This window comes from Alligator mississippiensis, chromosome 9 (assembly GCF_030867095.1).
Source record: "Alligator mississippiensis isolate rAllMis1 chromosome 9, rAllMis1, whole genome shotgun sequence".
Taxonomy (NCBI): Eukaryota; Metazoa; Chordata; order Crocodylia; family Alligatoridae; genus Alligator; species Alligator mississippiensis.
This window is the reverse complement of record NC_081832.1, coordinates 21,112,675-21,134,984: the sequence shown is the minus strand read 5'-3', so window position 1 is coordinate 21,134,984 and position 22,310 is coordinate 21,112,675. Positions and strand designations below refer to the sequence as shown.

General features: G+C 49.1%; 1 protein-coding gene across 2 annotated transcripts in view; it reads right to left on the bottom strand.

Moving 5' to 3' along the window:
* The window catches only part of PTPRT (protein tyrosine phosphatase receptor type T), an 889,034-nt gene that overhangs the window by 315,128 nt on the left and 551,596 nt on the right, over window positions 1-22,310 (bottom strand). The window lies entirely within an intron of this gene.

Here is a 22,310-nt window from a genome sequence, read left to right as displayed (position 1 = left end):
CTTGCACTCAGAACTGGACACTAGAGCTTTGCAAAACTTCAGGTGTTGATTCGATTCGGGAGAGATTTGGCCTGATTCGATGACCGAATCTCTGAATCCAAATTGAATCAGGAGATCAATTAAAAGGTTCAAATTGATTTGGAAAAGATTTGGAGAGCTTCAGTGATTTGGGCAGTACCTGCTCACTGCAGCAGGGAGCTGGACCCAGACTCCATGATGGTAAGTAGCGGGAAGGGGAGGAGGAGGCTGGAGGAGGGGGGAGGGGACCATAGGGGGACTCCTGTCAGGCCCCATCACTTTCCTGCTCCCCCAGCCCACCTGAGCACCCCTGATCCTCACCCACTGCCCCGCCCACCCCAGCTCCCAGCTCTTTAAAAATAGCCTCCACTTACCAGCTGCTACCAGGCGGGAGGGCAATCCCTGCTGCCTCCACTGCCCCACGGTGCATGGGGGGACTCAGCAATGAGCTCCCCGACACCCCATCTGCTCCCCAACCCCCCCCATGGCTTCCCTGTCTGCCCCAGATCCCACCTCTTTAAAAAAAAAACCCCAAAAACCCAGACTCACTGGCCGCTGAAGCGGCCTCAGAGCTTCTGGGGCTCATAACAGAGCCCCCTATGCAGTGCGGGACAGTGGGGGTAGTGGAGATCAGCCTCCCCGCCTGACAGGAGCCAGCGAGTTGGGCCTTTTTTTTTTTCTTTTTCTTAAGCGCTGGGAGCTGGGGTGGGTTTGGCAGCCATGGGGGGGGGGGGCTGGGACAGTGGGCAGGGATCAGGGGGCTTGTGGCAGAGCCCCCCCACACACAATGGGGTGATGGAGGGCAGTGGGGATCACCCCCCCCCCCCGGTCTGGCAGCAGCTGGTGAGTAGGGGCTTTTCTTTTCTTTCTTTTCTTTTTTTTTTTTTTTTATGAGCTGGGAGAGTGGGTGGGGGCAACCATTGAGAGTGGGCAGGGGATGGGGCCAATTCAGAGATTCGGCCAGTTTGGCGCTGGCTGAAGCTTTGAATCAGATTCAGCCAAATTGATTTGGGACAATGATTCAAAGCACCAAATCCAATCACTGTCTCCTAAATTGGCCCGAATATGAATCCAAAGTGAATACTAGCCATTTCGCACAGGCCTACTAGACACCTATAAGGTCTATATACCTTTGAAAAATCTTCCCAGGATGTTCATGTACTTGAACATATTATCAATAAATCCTTTGGAGAAAGAAGGCTTTTGAAATGGGATTTTAGCGCACAGTCTTAATATTTTGGTTGTAAAGAATGACATGTAAGAAAGTATGAGAATGCATATAGGAAAAAGTATACAAAAAATAAATAAATCAGGAATCGGATTTAGGAGAATTCCAGGGCAGGGGATGAAACAGAAGCTAGTTGGGCGCTTTGGTGGATCTTAAAAGTACTTTTACTTTGGATGCAGACAAGACAAGCTGACAGTTTGATTTCACATTACCTTGATGCTCAGTTTTTGCATTTATGAAATCAAAACAGTAGGGCTAAGGACAGAAATTACACATAAACTAGTATAAGTGAGCAGAAAGCACTCTAAACCTGTAACAGAACAGATGTTCAGTGCATGTAGATCAGTTTCAAAATGGCTGAACCCAATTTAAAATAGACCTGGATGAATATAGTATCAGATTTAATTCGTTAGATTGGTCTATCAAACTTCTGTTCCAGATCCCCTCCCAATTTACTTAGGTCACAGTCCTCTGCCATCCTAGGATGCTTTGTGGCCCCCCACCCCTGCTAACCTACCTTTGCAGGGTGGGTGGGCTAGCCTCCACCAGTGCTCTGCTGCTCTGGTCAAGCCGAGTGGGCCGTGCCCCTGGCTGTCTCAAAACTGATGCAACAAACTAAAGCTTTTGCTTTCCAGCCCTGCATTCTTCCTGTGCCTGTCAGCCCAGTGGGGCAGCAGGGGTGTGGGGGAGGCAGGGAAACAGAGCTCTCCATTCCAGCCCTGGGGTCCCCCTGAGCTGGGGTTTGCTCAGCTTGTGGGGGGAGGGGTGCCATGAGGAGTTGGCCCTCTCCCCCTGCTACTGGCAGACCAGCTACAAAGCCCTACCCCCAGCATGTTTCTGCCTCTGACCTGCAGGAAGGAGGGGAGAATGAAGCTCCTCACCCCAAGTTGGGGTCTGCCCAGCTGAGAGAAGCCTGTGCCATGGGGGGTTGCCTCCATCCCCTTGCAGCCAGGCTGGTTTCACAGAAGGAAAGATCAGGCTCTGCTACCTAGCACAAGGCCCCTGGCTGCCTGTCACATCTTGCTGGCTGCTGCTGATGCCAGGCACTGGCAGAAAGCACCAGGCAGCTTAGGAGCCTTGTACTGGGCAGTGAGGACAGGAGTGCTCCATAGAAGGAAGGATCAGGCCATGCTGCTCAGTGCTGGGCTTGGACAAGATATGCCAAGCAATTGAAAGGCCTGCACCAAGGAGCAGGCCTTTCTATCTATGAAGTGCTGCCATCTATGCCATCTGGTGTAAGCCCCCTGGGCCACCTAGTGCATCTCACTGCAGCCTGCCATTGGAAGCAGCCAGCAAGATGTACTAGGTAGCCTGGTGGGCGGGGGGGGGGGGGTGCTATGTTCGGTGGCGGGGCCTGATCCTTCCTTCTATGCAGCCAGCCCAGTTAGGTAAAGACAGGGGAAACTCCCCCAATGATGGGGACTCCCCAGTTGCACAGGCCATAGCTTAGGGGAGGGGCCCCAAAACAAGGGCAGAGAGCTTTGTTCCCCCCCTCCCCACTGTGGGTCAAAGGCAGAGACTCACAGTGGGCAGGTCTGCGCAGCCAGCCAAGCCCAGCAGGGACGAGGAACCTCTCCCCCCATGGATCGGGGATCCTCTCAGCTGGACAGACCTCAGCTCAAGGGGGCCAGGACTGGGGTGGGGAGGAGGCAGCAGGGTGTTGGGAGTGTGTGCTGGGCAGTCAATGAGGCATGGTTCCCACTTGGCTGCTCTCAGGTGCCCTTGGTAATATGCAGCATGCTGGGAGGTGTACAGGAGCACCCTCTACCTTTTGGCCTTGGACAGTGTAGGCATCTGTCTGTCTTTCCCAATTTAAGAGTGAACGTGAGTTCTGTTTGCTAATGGTCCAATCTACGCAGCTTAGTGAACCCTGTGAAGATTAGATCAATTCCCCCTCAGGATTTTTAACTGTGTAGTTAGCCTAGATAGTTTGAATTCAGGACCCAGCTTTCAACACTATGGCAGGTTGGCATAAAAAAATTCTAATTTTGATTTATCTGTAATATCTTAATCTACAATTCCCTCAATGTATTAAGTATCGCATGGTCATGGGACTGACTAGCGCTCATTCCCAACAGATCTCACACTATGAAATCTTGAAGTTTCCCCCCTCTCTCAGCCAAGGGATGTCAGAATTGTGGCCAAAAACAACTTCCAGAGAACCCCTGTACTTTCACTACAGAATTACTATGTCATTGCTAGAGATTAACCATCTACTTGTTACCAAGGAACATATTTCTTTAATATCTGTCAGAAATCAGCACAGGGCGAGCATCACTCATTGAAGCAATCGGAGGAACACACTCCAGTCAACACCGTTTGTCAAATGTCAACCACAGGAACAATTATATTTCATCCAACCAAAAACAAATAGACAGGCATCACATCTTTTATGACAGGCAAAAACTATCATCTGTATCTATATAGTTCTCATGCAGTCCCCACCAGTGCAGGATGGTACACAGGCATGTATTCAAGAAGAATAAAGGAAGGTATTATAGAGGCATGATCAGAAATGAAAATTCTAACATACTCTCACTCTACTGGGGGTAGGGAAAGCTAATCAGGAAATCAGGCACCTCCATAAGAAAGAAAAAAAATTAGAGGAAGATTACCATAATGGCCTAAATTTCCATGTCAAAGTCACTTTTCACAGCTGTAAATCCAGCTTAACTCAACTAATGACATCAGTATAAAACTGCCTGTAAGAGAGAAGAATCAGACTTAGGAAGTTTTACAAGAAACACATAAAATTAAAATGGGAGGTGTTACCAAATCAATATTTTCTACTTAACAGTAACAGCAAGATTTTTTCTATCAATACTGAATGTTTATATTGCAGTAGCATCCAGAAGACCTAACTAAAGATACTGTGCTAAGGAATATACAGAGCTTTATGAGGACACAGTCTTCATTCAAGACCTTACAGTATATAAATATGACACTTAAGAGTATATGTAATTTTCATATTGTGAGCAATAAGTGATTATTTGATGTGAAACCCCTATGCAATTCAATGATTCCAACCACATCCCCACGAGTCTCAGTGAAAAATATGAGAAATTCACTGGGTTTTGCAAAACTTTTATTTATAGGCATCTGCTGAGACAGTTACCTTCTTCCAAGACAACCCCTTTCAGATTCCTCTGCCCAGTTGGTATGATAAGAGAAGCAAACATCTTGGCGTGATCCTCTAACAGCATCAGCACATGTGAGTCTATGATTTGCAACACTGCTAGCTAGAGTTTGGTGAGGTCCTAACCACATTGCCTAAAACACTCAATAGCAGGGTCCAGCTGTTTTTCTTGTTTTTATGTACGAGTTATATTTCTCAAAAGCAACAAAACATTCCAGGCAGCAAATTTTAGGGTGATTAATACATTTCTCAGGTGGTTTAAGACACTTAATCTTTGGCCTCATGCCTTACAGTACCACCTAAGGCAAGCTATAATCACCCAGAAATGCATTTCCTGATGCATCTTTATTGCTTAATTATCAAGGTGAGATATTCATATTTAATTAGGTGTTTAATCATAAACATACACATCTCTAAGCACTGGTACCAAAAAAAAAAAGTTTACTTAGCTAAATTATATCATTTATCTCTGTTCTCACATGCTAGTAAATTATACTTTGGTATACTACAGTTAATGTTGCTATATGGATCTTGCATAATAATATGTGTGTGTGTATGTATTCTACCCCAGGGTAATTTGTGGGAGTTTGACATCTGCTGAGACAGTCACCTTCCTCCGATTACATTATTGTGTGGACCAATCAGACCCACATGCTGGATCAAACTTGTGTCCTGGGGTGGCTAAACTTGGTGCCATGTGCTGCATGGTCCTTCTCTGGGGCTGTGCTGCAAATGGTGGCTTCTCTGGGACTGCTCTGGAGTGGCAAAGTGGTCAGTGCATGCAATGCAGTCTGTCTAGGGTTGTGCTGCAGGCACTGGCTGCTCCACTGCTCTGGGATGTGAGCTGGAACGAGCACTGCTTGCAGGGCAATTCAGTGCACACCACATACTGCCTGTGGGCCATCTCTGAGACCCATGACCAACATTGGGGGCTAGATGATAGGGCTCTCTAGGTCATATCTTTGACATCCCTGCTCTACAATACGTGCCATTTTGCCAAAAGAATGCAAGATTCACGGGGCCAGAGAGAGGGGGTAAGGGAAAATATGACTCTCTAGCTGAGAAAATTAGGGTTCTCACTTGGAAGAAATCAGATCTGGTTTCTGATCCCTACCCCAAGTATTGCTTAGTTATTTTCATAGATTCATAGACATTAGGGCTGGAAGGGACCTCGGAAGATCGTCGAGTCCAGCCCCCCGCCCAAAGGGCAGGACATCAGCTGGGGTCATAGGATCCCAGCAAGATAAGCATCCAGTTTCATCTTGAAGGTGTTCAATGAAGGCGCTTGAACAACCTCCGGTGGCAGGCTGTTCCAGACCTTGGGGGCTAGGACAGTAAAGAAATTCTTCCTTATGTCCAGCCTGAAACGATCTTGTAGTAGTTTGTGACCATTCGTCCTCGTCATCCCTTGGGGCGCTCTGGTGAACAGACGTTCCCCCAGATACTGGTGGTCACCCCTGATAAACTTGTAGATGGCCATCAGATCACCCCTGAGCCTGCGCTTTTCCAGGCTAAAGAGCCCCAGGGCTCTCAGCCTGTCATCGTAGGGTCTGCTTCCCTGACCTCTGATCATGCGCGTGGCTCTTCTCTGGACTCTCTCAAGCTTCTCCACATCCTTTTTGAATTGTGGAGCCCAAAACTGGACGCAGTACTCCAGCTGCAGCCTCACTAAGGCCGAGTACAGGGGGAGAATGACGTCCCGGGATTTGCTTGAGAAGACTCTATGGATGCAAGCCAGCATTTTGGTCGCTTTACTAGCTGCCGCATCGCATTGCAGGCTCATGTTCATCTTGTGGTCAATGATGACCCCCAAGTCTCTTTCTTCCATAGTGCTAGCCAACATAGCACTGCCGAGCCTATAAGGATGCTGCGGGTTTTTTTTCTCCCAAGGTGGAGAACCTTGCATTTATCGGCGTTGAACACCATCAGATTCTCGTCCACCCACTTACTGAGCCTGTCCAGGTAAGCCTGGATCACCTGCCTGTCTTCTGGTATGGATGCTTTGCCCCAAAGTTTGGTGTCATCAGCGAACTTGGCCAGTCCGCTTCTGACTCCAGTGTCCACATCATTAATGAAGATGTTGAACAGTATGGGCCCAAGGACAGAACCTTGGGGGACCCCACCGGTCACAGGACACCACGATGAGTGACTTCCATCAATTACTACCCTCTGGGTCCAACCCTGGAGCCAATTTTCCAGCCAGTGGATTGTGGAGGACCCAAGGCGACAATTGGCCAGTTTCTCCAAGAGGCGATCATGGGACACCAGATCGAAGGCTTTTTTGAAGTCAAGATATATGACATCAATCTCTTCTCCCTTGTCCAGGTGATAGGTCACCTGGTCGTAGAAGGAAATGAGATTGGTCAAGCAAGACCTACCCGCAACAAACCCGTGCTGGCTATCCTTTAAGATGTTGACGTCGGCCAGTCCATTTAGGATGGCCTCTTTAATAAACTTTTCTAAGATCTTCCCCGGAATAGAAGTCAGGCTGATGGGCCTATAGTTAGCCGGATCCACTTTCCTCCCTTTCTTGAAGATAAGCACCACATTGGCCTTCTTCCAGTCTTTGGGCACTACACCAGAGCGCCAAGAGTTTTCAAAGATCTGTGCTAGAGGCTGGGCTATGATGCTCGCCAGCTCCTTGAGTACCCTGGGGTGAAGATTGTCAGGGCCGGCTGACTTGAAGGTATCCAGCTTCTCAAGATATTCCTTCAGAAAGTCAGCATTAATGGAGGGCAGGGGATCACCCTCACCCGGACTTCCCAGCCCCATAGCGGGCACAGGTGTCCCATGGGGCTGATGAAAGACCGACGCAAAGTACCTATTTAATAGGTTGGCTTTTTCCTGGGCGTCAGTTGTCAGTTGCCCCATCTGGTTCAGCAGGGGTCCAACGTTGCCCCTGCTTTTCCTCCGGCTCCCCACATATCTGAAAAAGGACTTTTTATTGTCCTTGATGCTCAAAGCTAGCTGGAGTTCAGTTGCAGCCTTGGCTTTCCTGGTCTGCTCCCTACAGCACCGGACCAGAGCAGAATAATCCTCCTTGGAGGTGACTCCCATCCTCCATCCTTTGTAGGCCTTTCTTTTTAGCCTCAGGAGGTCTGCTAGGTCCCTGGAGAGCCAGGGGGGCTACTGTGCCCTCTTGCTGCCTTTCCTCCGAGATGGAATAGACTTAGTTTGTGCATTGAGGATCGCTCCCTTGAGGAGCAACCACTCTTCTTGAACTCCCCTCTCCCTGTGGTCACAGTCCCTTAGGGCCTCACTGACAAGCGTCCTGAGCTTGTCAAAGTCGGCTTTCCTGAAGTCAAGGACTTGCATGTTGCTGACCGACTTGCCAGCTTTTCGGCGGATGGTGAAGGTGATCAGCTCGTGGTCGCTGTCACCCAGCTTCCCATCGATCACTAGGTTGCCGACTAGGTCATCCCCAGTAGCCAGTACCAGGTCGAGCAGTGCTTTGCCTCTCGTTGGCCCATAGACTTCTTGAGTCAGGTAGAGGTCATCCACGCATGAGAGGAAGCTCTGCGACTGCTCAGATTTTGCTGAGCGATCCTCCCATGAGATGTCCGGGTAATTGAAGTCACCCATGACAACCATGGTCCTGGAGCAAGCTGCCTCAGCCAGTTCCTGGGCAAACTCCTGGTCAAGCTCAGGACTTTGAGTGGGAGGTCTGTAATAGACTCCCACCATTGCGTCCCCCGTGCCGTGTTCCCCACGGATTTTAACCCAGAGGGTCTCCAGCCGTCCACCCTGGTCGCCAATATTGGCTTGCAGGGACGTGTAGCTTTCCTTAACATAGAGAGCTACACCCCCGCCCCTTTTCTCTACACGATCCCTCCTGTACAGGGTATAGCCATCTATACCCGTGGTCCAGTCATGGGTGGAGTCCCACCAGGTCTCCGTTATCCCTATGACATCGTAATTTTTTGCACCGAGCAGGAGGATGAGCTCCTCCTGCTTATTCCCCAAGCTCCTGGCATTAGTGTACAGGCAGGCAAGTGCCCCCTGGGGGGCTCCTTCCTTGCCCACAGATTTTACCAGGGCTGGGGCTGGGGTGGGCTCCCTGAAGCGTCGTGATCCGCTGGCTTTGCAAGGATTGCTCAGAGGGCCAGCTCTGGTGGTGGTCCCCCCGTCCCCCAACGGGCTTAGTTTAAAGCCCGGTGGAGTAGGTCAGCCAGTCTGGCTGAGAAGAGCCTCCTCCCTAGGGGAGAGAGGTGGAGGCCATCTCTTCCCAGCAGCTCGCTGCCTCTCTCGCCAAAGAGCGGGCTGTGGTCATGAAAGCCAAAGCCTTCCTGACGACACCAGAGCTGCAGTCTTTGGTTGACCACATAGATTCTCCTGTCCCTTCTCAGCCCATAGCCGGAGACTGGGAGGATCGACGAGAACACCACCTGTGCCCCCAGACCCTTAAGCCCCGCTCCCAAATCCCTGTAGCGCCTCATGACCTGGCTGGGAGTGCTCCGAGCAGTGTCATTGGTGCCCACATGAATAAGGAGCATGGGATAGTGGTCTGTGAGTTTAAGGAGCTTTGGGATCCTCTCCGTAATGTCCCGGATGCGGGCCCCTGGGAAGCAGCAGACTTGCCGGGCTAAGGGGTCAGGGTGGCAGATTGGCCCCTCAGTCCCCCTCAGGAGGGAGTCTCCCACAATAAACACCTTACGTTTTGTCTTGGGGAGAGCAGGGGCGGGAGCTGCACTTGGGCCCATGTTGCCTGTGGGGGCTGGCAACTCAGCAGGCTCTGCTGGGGCAGCAAGAGGTGCATACCTGTTACTCAGTTCTGGTGGAGCAGGGGCCTTGGTGCGGCGGGCCTTAGGGCCCTTGACCACCTTGGTCCATGCCCCTGGCTGGACACAGCAGGAGGTCCCAGAGTCCTCCTTTGGCATGGAGGGAGACTATGATCTACCCTCTGCCTCCCAGGGGAGAAGGGCCTGGCAGTAGGAGTCTATCTCCTGCTCGCAGTCCCTGATGGCACGCAGTCTCTGGCCTGTGGCCTGGAGCTCCTCCAGCTGGCGTGCCAGAGACCCCAAAGGGAGCAGACCCCACAAGGGGAGGTCGCCATTCTCCCAGGCCCCAGAGCCTGGAAAAGGGACAGGCAGCCCCCGCAGCCGAGAGCCAGGGGCTCCATCTGCGTGGAGCCCGGAACCAGGGGCTCCGTCTGGGTGGCCGTCTGAGGTGCCAGAGGGGGGCGGTCACGGAGCCCGAGGGGACCCTTGGGGTGCAGCGCGTGCCCATCCGTGTCATGCCTCTGGTAGGCTGGCTACGGCTGGGGCTGTCTACCCTGGGGGGTGTGCAGGCAGGGTCCGGGGCCCTCCCGTGCGAACTCCGCGCTAATTCACGTGCCTGCGGAGAAGCACACCTGTTCGCGTGGCTCCCTGGGGGGCTAGGCGAAGTAGGGGCCTGGGCGGGGCTTGACCTGGCCCGGCTCCACTCAGCTGCCTCCTCCCACACACACACACACACACACACACACACACACACACACACACACACACACACACTAAGGGGTTAGCCCCCTCTCTCCACGGGCCCCGCTTACCCTGGTTGTGCTGGAGGTCAGCGGGGGGGCTCCGCGGCTGCTGGAGGGTTTCTGGGGGGCTTATCCTATCATAAACTGTTCAACATAATAAATGGTTTTAAAAGTGGCCTCACTTTGTTTTTGAAAGGAACAATTTAGCTACACAATTCTAAGAAAGGGTTTAGGGCTGTCAATCTCAATCAGATAATCTTCCCCCCTACACTGCTCAGGCATCTAAATTCCTAGGTAGGGTAGGATTTCAGACATCCCTTTCCACAGTATTTCCTAATGGCTAGCTCAGGTGCTTCCCCACTTTGCACACTGATTGTTGTGAATTGATTCGGAGGCACCATATGCATTTTACAGAGCTAATATATATAACGCTTCCCAAAGTCTTAAAGGACTTCACAGCATTACTTCTTATTGTAAGGAATTTTCTTGTGGCATTTTTTTATTGGACCAGCTGCATGGTTGGAATCGATTTAGACAAGCTTACAAATGTAATGTATACTGCTTTTGAAAGCTTGTTTAAGTCTATCCCAACCATGCAGTTGGTCCAATAAAAGATATTGCCTATGAATAGCCTTGATTCTTGCATATTTCTGGAACCACTCACAACACACACCACTCCAACACTGCCACTGGTACTGTAAGACTATTTACCGGTTACATATGGATTGCATCACATCAGCAACCAGGAGAAAGCAGCTCTCTCTAAGGCAGCAGGCTTCAGTGTGACAGAGTAAAATCTCATATAAGGATTAAAGTAGACACAGAATGCTTATGCTGGACTTCAGCTAGGACGCCAGGCTCCATTTTATTGATGTCAAAAAGTATCATGCGGTCAGAACTTCTGTCATATCTTATCCAAAAGATAAAGATTAAGAGATATACAAAAATCTGTATATCTTTTTTACCCTTTGAACAAAACCATAGAGAGACTGAAGTTTGCCTAGATGTGACAGCTGAAAATAAAAGTGATACATGGGAAGCTTAGGGGTGAGGCTAATTCAATTTTTAGCAATTTTATTTTGCTCCAAGACCATCTGCAGGTCAGATACTAAGAAAGAAGAGGGTAGGTCTTCACAGTGCATTCAAAAGACATTTTTAAAAGAATCCTGATATAATAAACTGAGTAATGTTATGTCTTCATGATCCCCTTAAAACTTCTTATTGGAAGCAGAGTGGCTCTACTGGAACAGTTCAAACAGCTTTGCTTTAAGAGTTCCCTATAAAAGTAACTTTGCTGCCTAGCATGCAGAAAATATGGACATTCACTATTGCCTTATAGGCTTTCCACAATGTAGTTATTTTTTCACTCCTTCCAATTTATTTAGTTGCTGTTTTCCCTTATCAGTTCTCCCTCCATTTCTTTGCTTCTCCTCACCTCCCCCTTGAGATGTCTGTTGTATGTTTTACAGATTTTAACGTTCAGGCAAGCAATGAACACGTATTTTTGGACACGTATCTTTCCTGGTAACAGGACACTGAAGAGGTGTTACCTAACATGGTGAATGTTGCATTCTTGTAATCAGGAACCAAAGAAACTCCACGAAATAATGCAGTAAGCAACTCATAGCAGGGAGCATATTTCCCAATGCATCTGCACAGTGCTTAATGCAATGGAGCCTCCATTTTGTCTAGGACAGGGAAACAGAGGATCCTACATCTGCGAAGTAAGGACTTCAATGCCCAACACCAAAAATAACAAGACTGGAGAAAAACCAAACAAAGAACAGTTGCCCACAGAATGGATACTCTTCAATGGGGATGGGGGTGGGAATTGTAATTTTTTTTCACTTCATAACCTTATTGTATGGCAAGCTTGACCTAGAGGGAGAATGTGATGGGGAGAGAGTTTAGTTCAGTCTCACTGATGTTTAATTCTTTATGGTAAATTCAGTCTAACAAAAGTGCCAATTAGGGCCCTGTATGTTTTGGATCCAGACCAGCTCCCTGAGCCACTGCTAAAACTGGCTAGAGTCAACTGTGCCACGTGATCTGAAGGCTCCTTCCTCTCACTTCAAACCTTCCAGGATTAGATAGGAATAGACTTAGAGCATGAACTATTCTCACCTAGTCCCTGGTTCATCCATCCCCCTCAGGTGCAAGACCTACATTTATCATTCAGAAGGCAATATTCATTTTTCCCTCAAGGCTTTTGATAAGCTGAAGTACAATTTAGGAAACAGGGACACTTTTAGAGACAAATAGTTCTTAGTTCAAATGAGCTTAACTGAGCAACGTTACCTCATATTGTCTTGTATAACACTAAGAACTATCATATTTATAAGAAACATAAAATTAGCTCTTTTTTCCCGTCAATTAGACACTTTCCCAATAGCAAATAAACTTAGTGACCCATTTTACAGTCAGTTAGGCCACTGAACTTTTATTGGAAAGGACTTTTTTTATTACCATGGGAGTATGAATAGCTTTTGATTCTCAGAAGACTAAGCAGGGATTTGACAAGTCTTGAAACACATAAAAGGTTATGTGTTCACAGGGGGCAAGGCAAGTAGTATTAGGTTTAAATTGTAATAAGAAAGATTTTGATTGAATATTAGGAAGAACTTTCTCTAGGTAATCTGTTCCAGTACTTAAGCACCCTCATAGTTAGAAAGTGTAGGGTCTCACTGGAAATTTTTAAGGGCAAGTTAGACAAAAACTGGGCTAGGATGATTTAGCTAACGATTTTCTGTCTCAAGCAGGGGGTTGGACAAGATGACCTCCTAAGGGCCCTTCCAGCCCTATATTTTTCTGTGATTCTCCACCACTACCTGAAGCAGATATGTCAGTTTATGCATTTCCTAACTATGTATAACAGAAATTCAGGGCAAACCGATTACTGCAGCCTGTTTCATGGAACAGTAGATAAAACATTCAACTTCAGCACATTCTGCCACCAGAATACTTTCACACACTTGATTTGCTCATAGATTTCCAGAATTGCAGTTTTTGAACTTAACTCTTTTAGATGGTGCATGCTCCACAATCATGTTGTGGTTATTTAGTGTTCTTCAATATTCGGGAACTCTTGACATGTTTATACATCATTCTGTGAACCAAGATCTAGCAATGCAGACCTTTGGGTGATTCAGACATAAACTTAAGACCTCTGGGTCATGAGGTTTAACTACAGCTACTCTTGGTTTGCAGCTAAAAAGGGGCTTGCTTTTCAGACTAGAGTTTCTAAAGACACACTGCATAAAAGAACCCAGAATGTGTCTATATTCAAACTGAAGTAAAATTAGGACTTTCAATGGCAAACATATGAAACTCCTTTTTAACATATTCCCTTTTAACTCAAATAATACAAAGGTATGATTTTGGCTACTATTTTTTCTTTTTTTTTTTTACCCGTTAAAAGGTTTACATTCAATACATTACAGTCAATATCAGAAAAATCTGAACAGCTCAAACAATTGTATTTTACCACATAGGACAAAGATGTCCTTGTATTGCTTGAAGATGCATGATCCACTGTTAATGATGCACAAGGCATCCTTTGAACCAATATTCAGAAGTAACATAATGTTTTTCAAAGTGCCTGAATTAAAATCAGCATTTCTGTGGCCACTAATAAGAACATGCACTTCAGCAGTGAAGTTTTTTTTTTTTTTTTTTTTTTTTTTTTTTTAAAGTAAAAGTAAAAGTGGCTTTCCTGACCACTCACTGAAAAGAAGAATGTTCAAAGGGACTTTGCAATAAAGTAAATAGACTCTCTGCTGGGGAAGAGATAAAATGTGCATATATTCTACAAGAAATGTTTCTATTGGGTCCTGTGATTGTTTCTATCTTAAAAACAGCCCAGCAGCTATCCATCACTGAATCCGCTCTGGAGTGGAGACTGCTGACTAGATCATGAATGACAGTCAGCAGAGGTTGTTGTGTCTATTTTAAATGAATACATATTCCCTGAACACACACCAAAGTGATGGCATATATATTATCAGACTGGAAAGGGCTAGTTTTAGTTTAACATTAAAATACTCTGCCACTGCTTCCTTGTACACAGAGGTGATTTTTTAGCTTTATACACTATAAAAGCGGAGAGTCTGAACCTGCACACACATGGATTCTGATCAATAGGAGTTTATGCACTGAATCATTAGAAAGGTAATGTGCCTTAGCATCTCAGGTTTTACCTGTAGTCTTCATATCATCCCAGCATCCAGAGAATTCCCTTTTTGCAGCTGAGAATCTCAACTAGCCTGTTAATATTATGTACATCTATGCTGCTAAACACAATGCAGTCATCTAACTAATAAATATAAATAATAAATATAATAAATCACAATGCATATCATCCATTATTACTCTTACAGTTTTAGCGTTAAGTATGCATTTGACACACCTGTAGACTGTCTTTTTTATGCTGCCTGCCATCAACTTCCTGTCATGATTACTTAAACTGTCTTCCTACTCTAAAGCTCCAGTCCCCATTCAATTCACTGAAATTATCTCTGGGTATGGATACACATGCTTCTGGAACCATTTTCAAAGGACATCAGCTGTTACATTCTAAATATGACATATGGCAGCTTTAAAAGCTGCAGTTTGAACCAACTCCTGACAGCTGGGTGCCAGGAGCAGAATGAGGAGGAAGCTGGGCACACATTTCTCCCCACACACAGATGTGCCCCCTTACCTCACCGGCAGTGGCAGCAGAAGTCCCCCAGAAGTAAGTGGGGTAGAGAGCAGAGGGAGCTGGCACAGCTGAGGTGGATCCGGAGGAGAAGCCCCTCGGATCCCATTTAGCTCAGCCAGCAGAGAGCCGTGCACCCGGGCTGCATGTGGGCAACGCACGCAAACAGTGCATGCAAACAGGCGTGCTCTGTAAGGGCGTGCCGGCATTTGCACAAGGTGGGCACACAGCAGCAGTCCACAAGGGTCCTCCAACAAGTGAAGGAATTAGACTCGCAGCTCCGTGGACATGGTACAGATGCAGAGCACAGCTGCTAGAGGCCCTGCCCCAGTGGCACCACCTGTGCTGGGCTCCTCTGGGGCTTCCGCCCAGACAGAGCTCATGGCAGGGTCAGTGGCCCCCTGCCCCCCTGTCTGTGGGGGTGGCCTGGCAGGGACCCAGCAGCTGGTGGTAGTGGAAGGGTCTGGTGTTTCCCTTGCCTGTCCCTCCTATGCCTGACTTAGGGCCCTGGCGGAGCAGGTGACGGAGCTCTAGGCTGAGGTGAGCAGTCTGCGGGCGATCAGGACTGCAGAGGATGAGATTGACACCAATTTCAGTTCACTGCAGGACCAGGCATCCAGCGTACAGACCCCCCAGGAAAGGCGCAGAACAGAGGTGTGGTGGAAAGTACCCACCAGAACCAGGGCTGCTCAGGCTAACGTGGTAGAGGCTCCCCAAATACAACTCGGGAATAGATATGAGGCCCTGGCAACCCTGGAGGAGAAGGACGAAGGGGATGCCTCCAGTGGGGACAGTGCCGCTCCATGCACAATGCAGACAGCGCAGAGAGGGAGCACTAGGAGGAAGAAACACCAGGTCCTCGTCATCAGGGATTCCATCCTAAGGGTAACGGAGGGTCCCGTCTGTCAACCCAACCCCATGGCACACAAGGTCTGCTACGTGCCCGGGGCCCAGATTCAAGATATCACAGAGAGGATCCTGGCATACATTCGACCCTTGGACCTGTACTCCATGGTCCTTATCCATGTGGGAACTAATGATATGGCCAGGGGCAACCCAGACCACATCATGAAGGATTTCGAGGACTTGGGGGCCAAGCTCAAGAAAATGGGGGCGCAGGTGGTATTCTCCTGGTAAGTAGATGTGGACGGCGACACGAGGTCTGCATCAGCGAGATTAACTGGCAGCTACGGAGCTGGTGCGGCCAGGCAGGCCTCAGGTTCCTGGATAACAACCCATATTTTTGCACAGGGGACATGCTTGGGAGGGATGGGTTACATCTCTCCCCTAAAGGCAAGCGTGTCTTATCTTCCAAGTTGGTTGATGTTGTACGGCGAGCTTTAAACTAGCTTCGCTGGGGGATGGGACCACAGGAGGACATGAGGACACCTCCCAACCAAGATGGGTGACAAGCATAAGGAGTACCCAGGTAAGTGACAGGGGTCCGGAAAGTCCTAAGAATTGGGAGGTGGTGCATGTACCAGTACAAGGCCTTAAATGCCTCTACACTAATGCTCATAGCATGGGAAATAAGCAGGAGGAACTCGCTCTCCAGATAGCTAGTTCAAACCCGGACATAGTAGAGCTCACAGAAACCTGGTAGGATTCATCCCATGACTGGGCGGTAAACATTAGGGGCTACAGACTATACAGGTGGGATAAAACAGGGAGGAAGGGCGGGGGTGTGGTGCTCTATGTCAAAGAGCAATACACATCCTCAACTAACAGGATGGGGTCAGAGGTAGGGCAGGCTGAAGTGCTCTGGGTCAGAATACAGGGGGGTCATGGGGAAAGGGACTTGACAGTGGGAGTCTACTACAGACCACCCAACCAAGGGGAAGAGCTGGACCATGAATTCTCGGGCCAGCTTGCGGAGGCACTTAAGGCAAGGAACATAGTCATCATAGGTGATCTAAATTACCTGGACATCTGCTGGGAGGAGCAGTCAGCCAGGTCAGACCACTCACGAGAGTTCCTTGCTGAAATACAGGACCTCCACTTAACTCAGGAGGTGCACAGTCACACCAGAAATGCCCTCCTGGACCTGGTTCTGGCCACAGGCAATGACCTGGTGAGGGGACTCCGGGTTCTTGACCACCTGGGTGGCAGTGATCATTGCCTACTGGAATTCACCATACAGCACAGGGTGTCAAGGGCCTGCAGCAAGGCAGTAGCCCTTGACTTCAAGAGGGCCAACTTCAACGAGTTGAGGAGATTGGTAGGAGAAGTATTGGTTCTGGAGGGTTGGGGAACTGAGTGTCCAAGATGAGTGGTCGTTCCTTAAGGAGATGATCCTCCGAGCCCAAGGGGTGACAGTCCCAACGAGAATCAAAGTGGGCAAGAGTGCTCAAAAGCCCCCCCGGCTCACCAAAGGCATTCAGGAAAGTCTAAAAGCCAAAAAAGAGAGGCATAAAAGCAGTGGAAGGGAGGGACCATCAACAAAGAGGAGTATACCTCCATCGCTCAGGCTTGTAGAGGGGCTGTTAGGATAGCTAAGGCAGATGCAGAACTAGGGCTAGCATCAAGGATCAAGGAGAACATAAAGTCCTTTTTTAAATACGTAGGGAGTATGAAGAAAGCACCGGGTAACATGGGGCCCCTGTGGGATATGCTTGGCAATCTGGTGGTTGCACCAAAGGAAAAGGAAGACCTTTTTAACAATTTCTTTGCCTTCATTTTTTTTGTGCAGGGACTGGGACTCCCCCACTGAGATTCAGGATGGACTCAGGAGAGACTGCCAGGCCTAGGGTCAGGGTGGACCAAGTTAGGGAACTTCTGGAGGGGCTGGACATGTTCAAATCAGCAGGCCCAGATACTCTCCACCCCAGGGTGCTGAGGGAATTGGCAGGGGTTAATGCTGTGCCAGGGGCCCCTTGATATGACCACTTGTGGTGCTCTGGTCAGGTGCCAGATGACTGGAGGAAGGCCAATGTGGTCCCCATTTTCAAAAAAGGGAGGAAAGAGGACCCGGGCAACTATAGCACTCCTGCTTGCACTAAACACCTATGACTTAGTGGGGCTAACAGAAACCTGGTGGGATTCATCCCATGACTGCGCGGTACATATTGACGGCTATAGATTGTACAGAAAGGACAGGTCAGGGAAGAAAGGGGGGGGGGGTTGCACTTTATGTCAGTGAGCAATATACATCAACCCTCATCAAGACAGAATCCAAGGTTGAGGAAGTGGAAGGATTGTGGGTTAGGCTACATGGGGGGCAAGGAGAAAGGGATTTGGTGGTAGGGGTCTGCTACAGACCCCCACACCAAGGGGAAGAAATAGATGCGGGGCTCCTGAGGCAACTTTCGGAGACCATAAAAGCTAAAGAGGCGGTAGTCATGGGGGACCTAAACTACCCGGACATCTGCTGGGAGACGCAGACAGCAAGTTCCCATCGCTCACGCAGGTTTCTAACCTGTGTACAGGACCTCCACCTGACACAGGAGGTGCATGGTCCCACTAGGGGGAATGCCATACTGGATCTGGTATTGGCAACAGGGGATGACATGATAGGGGACCTCCAGATCGGTAGCCATTTGGGAGACAGTGATCACCTAATAATAGAATTCAACATAAGACGTCGAGTGGGTAAGGTAACTAGTAGGGTGAAAGTGCTAGGCTTTAGGAAAGCTGATTTCAATGCACTCAGGTGATTAGTCAAGGACACACTGCAGAGTAGGAGTTTTGAAGGGATGGGAGCCAAAGAAGGGTGGCTGTGCCTTAAGGAAACGATCCTTCGGGCACAAAGCAAGACGATCCCTGAGCGAGGCAGAAAAGGGAAAAGGGGCCAGGAGGCTTCCATGGCTGACCAGAGAAATCCAGGGCAGCCTAAGGGACAAAAGGGGAGCACATAAAAAGTGCAAACAGGGAGAGATCACCAAAGATGAATATACCTCCTCTGCTCGTGCTTGTAGGGAGGCAGTTAGACGGTCCAAAGCTACCATGGAGCTGAGGATGGCAACCCAAGTAAAAGACAACAAGAAATTGTTTTTTAGCTATATTGGGAGTAAAAGGAAGGCCCAGGGAGGAATAGGACCCCTGCTAAATGGGCAGAAACAATTGGTGACAGACAGAGGGGACAAGGCTGAACTCCTCAACGAGTTCTTTGCCTCAGTGTTCCTAAGTGAGGGGCACGACAAGTCTCTCACTGGGGTTGTAGAGAGGCAGCAGCAAGGCGCCAGACTTCCATACGTAGATCCTGAGGTGGTGCAGAGTCACTTGGAAGAACTGGATGCCTTTAAGTCGGCAGGCCCGTATGAGCTCCATCCGAGGGTGCTGAAGGCACTGGCCGACATCATTGCAGAGCCACTGGCGGGAATATTCGAACACTCTTGGCACACGGGCCAAGTCCCAGACGACTGGAAAAGGGCTAACGTGGTCCCCATTTTCAAGAAGGGGAGGAAGGAGGACCCGGGCAACTATAGGCCAGTCAGTCTCACCTCCATCCTTGGTAAAGTCTTTGAAAAAATTATCAAGGCTCACATTTGTGAGAGCCCGGCAGGGCAAATTATGCTGAGGGGAAACCAGCACGGGTTTGTAGCAGGCAGATCGTGCCTGACCAATCTAGTCTTTTTCTATGACCAGGTTACGAAACACCTGGACACAGGAGGAGGGGTGGATGTCGTATACTTAGACTTCAGGAAGGCCTTTGATACGGTATCCCACCCCATACTGGTGAACAAGTTAAGAGGCTGTGATGTGGATGACTACACAGTCCGGTGGGTGGTGAATTGGCTAGAGGGTCGCACCCAGAGAGTCGTGGTGGATGGGTCGGTCTCGACCTGGAAGGGTGTGGGCAGTGGGGTCCCGCAGGGCTCGGTCCTTGGACCGATACTCTTTAATGTCTTCATCAGTGACTTGGACGAGGGAGTCAAATGTACTCTGTCCAAGTTTGCAGATGACACAAAGCTATGGGGAGAAGTGGACACGCCGGAGGGCAGGGAACAGCTGCAGGCAGACCTGGATAGGTTGGACAAGTGGGCAGAAAACAACAGAATGCAGTTCAACAAGGAGAAATGCAAAGTGCTGCACCTAGGGAGGAAAAATGTCCAGCACACCTACAGCCTAGGGAATGACCTGCTGGGTGGCACAGAGGTGGAAAGGGATCTGGAGTCCTAGTGGACTCCAAGATGAACATGAGCCGGCAGTGTGACAAAGCCATCAGCAAAGCCAATGGCACTTTATCGTGCATCAGCAGATGCATGACAAATAGGTCCAAGGAGGTGATACTTCCCCTCTATCGGGCGCTGGTCAGACCGCAGTTGGAGTACTGCGTGCAATTCTGGGTGCCACACTTCAAGAAGGATGCGGATAACCTGGAGAGGGTCCAGAGAAGGGCAACTCATATGGTCAAGGACCTGCAGACCAAACCCTATGAGGAGAGACTAGAGAAACTGGACCTCTTCAGCCTCCGCAAGAGAAGGTTGAGAGTCGACCTTGTGGCTGCCTATAAGTTCATCACGGGGGCACAGAAGGGAATTGGTGAATAAATACTCACCAAGGCACCCCCGGGGGTTACAAGAAACAATGGCCACAAGCTAGCAGAGAGCAGATTTAGACTGGGCATTAGGAAGAACTTCTTCACAGTTCGAGTGGCCAAGGTCTGGAACGGGCTCCCAAGGGAGGTGGTGCTCTCCCCTACCCTGGGGGTCTTCAAGAGGAGGTTAGATGAGTATCTAGCTGGGGTCATCTAGACCCAGCACTCTTTCCTGCTTATGCAGGGGGTCAGACTCGATGATCTATTGAGGTCCCTTCCAACCCTAACATCTATGAATCTATGAATCTATAGACCCATTAGTCTTCCTTAGATCCTAGGGAAGCTCTTTGAGAAGATTATCCAGGAGCACATCTGGGAACGACCAGCAGAGGGGATGATGCACTGGGGCAACCAGTATGGGTTCATTAGGGGCAGGTCCTGTCAGACCAACCTGACTGCCTTCTATTATCAGGTCACAAAATCATTGGACGCAGATGTCGCGGTAGATGTAGTCTTTCTGGACTTGAGGAAGGCCCTTGACACCCCATTCTCATTAAAAAGCTAGGTGACTGTGGCACTGATGCCTACAAAGTCAGATGGGTCACAAATTGCCTGAGGGGCCGCACCCAGAGAGTAGTGTTGGATGGGTCATATTCGACCTGGAGAGATGTGGGTAGTGGGGTCCCCCAGGGCTCGGTCCTCAGGCCCGCACTGTTTAATCTCTTTATTAGCGACTTGGATGAGGGGGTGAACAGCACCCTGTTCAAATTTGCTGATGACACCAAGATCTGGGGTGAGGTGGGCATGCTAGAAGGGAGAGACAGGATACAGCTGGATCTGGACAGGCTATAGGGGTGGGCAAATGAGAATAGGAGGGGATTCAATACTGAAAAGTGCAGGGTACTGCACGTGGGCAGTAAGATCCAGCAGCATACCTATAGGCTGGGGAACTCCTTTCTCAAAATCATAGTGACAGAAAGAGATCTTGGAATCATCATCAATTCCAAAATGAACATGGGCCGCCAATGTGAGGACACGGTCAGTAAGGCCAACCTCACCTTGTCATGCATCCACAGATGCATCACAAGCAGGGCCAGGGAGGTGATCCTCCCCCTATGTGCAACATTGGTCAGGCTACAGTTGGAGTACTGCACTCAGTTCTGGGTGCCGCACTTTAGGAGGGATGTGGCCAGCATCGAGAAGGTCCAGAGGAGGGCCACTCGTATGATCCAGGGACAGCAGGGCAGACCCGATGAGGAGAGGCTATGGGACCCTGAACCTGTTCAGCCTTCACAAGAGGAGGCTGAGAGGGGACTTGGTGGCATCTATAAACTTCTAGGTATTTATAGATAAACATCTATAAACTTATCAGGGGGGACCAGCAGGGAATGGGAGAAACCCTGTTCACCTCCCGGACTAGCAAGGAATAACGGCCATAAGTTGTTTGAGAGTAGGTTCAGGCTGGACATCAGAAGACACTATTTCACAGTCAGGGCGGCTAGGATCTGGAACCAACTTCTAAGGGAAGTGGTGCTGGCTTCTACCTTGGGGGTCTTTAAGAGGAGGCTTGACAATTACCTAGCTGTGGTCATATAAACCCAGTATTCTCTCCTGCCCATGGCAGGGGGTCAGACTTGATGAGCTACTTAGGTCCCTTCTGACCCTGCATCTATGAACCTATGAATGATAGAGAACTGGAACAAAACTGCTTCAACTTCAACAGTGCTTCTTCAACCACTGTTCAAGTGGGTTTTGCTACATTTGTATTGTTCCCACTTGGTCCACACATAACAGCTACTGCCCTTCTGAAATGCTTCTCTTTTAAAACTGCTCCAGATGTATGCGTTTCCATACCCTCTGGCAAATTTGGCCTCAGTTCAGCACCTGACATCGTGGTTTCCCTCAAGGACGGTGACAGCGACCCAATGACTGGCCCATTTTCATTAAGCAAGCACTGTTTACTGCAGGACCAACATATTATAATAAACAGCTGTGTAACAGGAGGGACAGCAGGGTCGCCATCCTAGCCCCTGTTGCCTCCTCTGCTGTGCCAAGCTTCGGACTTGCACCCTCCTATTCTCTCCCGCCACGACTTTGATGATCTGTGTTTTTATAGGGAGACTACCTCTCTTCCACTTGGCCACAGTTCTCCTGCTCCGGGTGTTCTGTATCTCTAAGCATTGTGGGCCTTCTCTGTACCCCGCCCTTCTCACTAGGGCATTCTCCGTACTGCTACCCCTCTCACTGGGGCTCTCCACACCGACAATGGGGCTTCTCCATTATGCTGCCCCTCTC